Raw genomic sequence first — 3,923 nt, forward strand, 5'->3', positions numbered from 1 at the left:
CATTTTTAGCAGTGTGATTTAGCAGTGTGATGAGCCAACGGGCCCCATGACTGACGTCAACGTGTGGAGGCTTGTGGTGAGTGGGTGAATGGGTGAGTGGGTGAGCGGGTGACTTAGTGAGTGAGCGAGTGAGTGAGTGTGTTTTCACACTGCTAACCCACCAGACCATGATCCACATTGCGTCACAAAACCAGATTATGACTCTGTCCCAACACAGGAGCTACAGTGCTGTAAATGTAGCTGTGGTTCAGGCGGTAGAGCAAGTCGACCGCTATTTGGAAGGTTGGTGGTTTGATCCCCAGCGTGTTGTTCACTGTGACTCCTGAGTGGGCAGATGTGAAAGAGAATAAATCAGATGATCATGTGAGGATTTACATCAGTTCTGAATATTTGTATTAGAAAAAAACAGCTGTTCTGTTTTTTTGTATTCATTCATTATTTTTTATATTCATGCGGTCCAACTACGATTTTACATTGCTTTAAATGTTGCTGTGGCAATGAATTGTGGGACTGTATTTTCTCCTCTCCTTTCATAAAGGATTGTTTGTTGTTCCTTATGCTTAAGGACATAAGTTAGATAGCATCCCTATCATTGAGAATATTCTAACAGCTCTTATAATGGCGGCCTCTGAAATACTCATTTGACTCAGTTAGGAACCTACCTTGGCAAAATAAACAATTGGAACAAGTGTTGAGGTTGAACATGAATCAGGTGAAATGAGCCACACCCACCCCTCACAAACATACACATACAGACAGCGGATGAGGAGACACGGGGGAAGACAGGAAAAAACGCAGAGACTCTCCGAAAACACAGAGTCACGGCCAAGCTGTGGCAAAATAGCTTTAGGACCGTGACGGATTAGGTTTCACGAGAACAAATCCGTCACAGTCCCATTTGGTCTGGTCCCATTCAGGTAGGCTGTATGCAATAACAAGTAGGGTTTCTGCTACGGCAGAGAAACGTTACAAAAGGATAATACATTTAAAGTTTTACAGAGAACTCGTCTTGAAGGAACACCTTCATCGGTCAGTGTCAGTTACGACAACAACAATTAACACAGGATTTCCCAGGATTCCAGAGGAGTAGCTGACAGAGCAATGCCGGCAACTCATGTCTGCCGTACTCCTCTGTTTCATATTATCCTTGATGCTCACTTATGCCTTTAAAAGGAATTTGGTATTTTATATGCCTCTCACCCCAGAGCACGTTTTTCATCTGAGAGAGAACTTTTTTTCCTGTTTAATTTGAAATGCTTGATCTTCAGCTCAAGTGAAGCAGCAACAAGAGAGGTTTGCTTTTATAGTGGAAACATGCTGTATGATCTATCTCATGCTTTTGGATAGCATTCAAAACTCTGATAGCAGCCCCATATCCACAGTGTTCCCGTGTGAGAGACAGACAGATGGTGTTTCTTCAGTCATTTCAACATTGGCAAACTAAATTCCATTCACCTCAGTTGTATTGGGTGGAGGTAGAATTATCAGAGATGTCAAATCACAGATGACACAACTGTCAAAAAACTTTTCAAAGGAATGGTTCAAGAGAGTTGGTTCAGGGTGTTTGTGTAAAAAAAGCAATTCAATGTTTTACATTCATTTTGTTTTACACTTAGTTTATCCTCACTCTTGTTGAGGGCTACGGGCAGAGGATGTCACATCTTGTCAAGACCTATGAGACAAATTGTGAGTTTCGTCTACAGAAATATAGCAAACGTCATTATATGATTTGTCATTCACTAACTGTAATGACTGTGAATGAGAAATAGTGGTTTTGGATCATTGTGTGTCACTATATCAAATGCACTGCTCAACCCAGAGCTGCTGTTTGGGGCTGTTTTTATATCCATCCATCCTTTCTGCAACCTGCTTTTAACTCACCGGGAAATTGTGTCATCTCCTGAATACACACGTAGTTTTCCTTAAATCAATGAATGAAATGCTTTGTGCATGATAAGTGATCGAATGTTTTTTGTGATTTCAGATTTCTCGAGACTAAAACCTTCTCGTTGCTGCTCATAAATGGAATCTATGTTGATATGCTGCTTCCCTCTGATGCTAGAGAGGTTGTTTTTTCTACAGCATTGATATTAGAAGCTACACCAAACGTTTAACCATCAAATAAATGTAGGATTTTCCTCATTTTCAGAATCTCATTTTACAGTGGGACTAAGGATGTTTTATTACTTTTGCTAGCTTGCATCTCTCTAATATTGTTAAGCTATAATCATTTCTTGATTTTGTAAATCAATAACATTCACCTGTGCTTAAAAAGTAATAACTTTTAATACCATTTATTAAATGGATATAGCACATATTGCATATTCAAGATTGCATATTGCATTATATTTTCTGAGTGGATTTCCTATTATACCATGTATTTAATTTCTTCTCAATTAGAAGCTTTTTATTTATAATACTTATGTGTTCTGCAGAGGATTTTTATTGTACTGAAGTGTACAATGACAATTAAGTTAAAGGTTTAACTTCAAGTATTCCAGTGTATGAGTTGCCAGAGAATCAAATGTCAGTTAAATTAACACTGAGTCCTCAGAACCTCACTGCTCATTAGAGCACACTTAGAAGGGACATGGCGCCACCTAAAGTAAAAATAAAGTAACTTTTCCGGCAGCATGTGTTTACGTTGTATCAGAGAAAATACAATGTGTGCAGAGCCAGCACCAGTGGCTCCAGATCTTCAATCTTGCTGGTTTTCTTCAGGGGCTGATTCACTTAAGCCAACAGGTCTCTGCAACTGGGCTTGGGAGCATCATGAGCTTAAAAACCAGCAATACTTAAATCTGCACTTTCCTGTTGATGGAACGAAGAAATACTGATGATAATTTCCCCAAATCCTTCTATGCATGTAACCCACTGTAAGGCTTCCACTTAATTTCCCTTCATTCAGGTGAGATGTTGCTGTGGGGTCGACTGTTCACTTTATTAAAACCTAGGTCACACTGCCATGGTTTTAGTAGCTATTACAGTCAATACCAATTGTAATTTATTAGTTTCTCTTTTTTTTAAATCATGATTAATGTATAGGCATTTCTAATAATAAAAATAAAAAACACCCTTCCATATGGCTGGATAAGTGGGGTAAAGGAAACAGTCTGTACATGTGCATGAAAACAAAGACAGAAATAAACAATAATCAACAAATAAGAAAAGTTGAATTAAGTTAAATAGTAACAATAGTAGTTAAATATTTGCCTCCAGTGGTGACGCTCATCTGAAAGAAATCTGTGCAGCGGTTCTCTTACCTACGACACACTGGCGAGTGATCTCATTAGATAGCCACCTGATATCTGTTTGACAGGAAGTGTTTGTGCTATGTTTCCTCACAGCGCTGTTCAAACAGACTTGAGTAAAGGCAGTCTGCTTTGATTTGAGTGATAACTGTAATAACATCGTTCAACTTTTCTGAGTGGCCAAGCAGTTTTGACGGCTTCATTACGAACAGGGGTCTTGGTGCATGCGAGTTACCTTTTTGTTTTGGTTGTTTTTTCATGCTAAAAAAGGCTCTTAACTAATGATGTTAATGCTATCATCAGCAAAAAGATCAACTTTAAATCTGAATAAACACTTAACTACTTTCACCACAGTTCTTATCAGCGGATTTGTGCTTGCCACAGTAGTGTGTTGAGACTGGTAAAGATTAGCAGATTTAGGATATGCTGAAAAGTGCAAAATGCATTTCATCTGCATTGGGAATGTTTCAGGAAACAGAAAAATATTTGTGGAACTTATAATTTTGTGATTGCATATATTTTTTGTACAAGGTAATCCCCAAACTTTCCGATTACTTTAACATACAGAAAAAAGCCATTTTGTTTATGATATGGAGTTAAGAGAACACAATATTTTAGGTTACCCACTCCCAATCCAGATTCTAAAAAAAGGAAGTAGCGTAGAACTTGATT

This window comes from Limanda limanda, chromosome 11, assembly GCF_963576545.1.
Source record: "Limanda limanda chromosome 11, fLimLim1.1, whole genome shotgun sequence".
NCBI lineage: Eukaryota > Metazoa > Chordata > Actinopteri > Pleuronectiformes > Pleuronectidae > Limanda > Limanda limanda.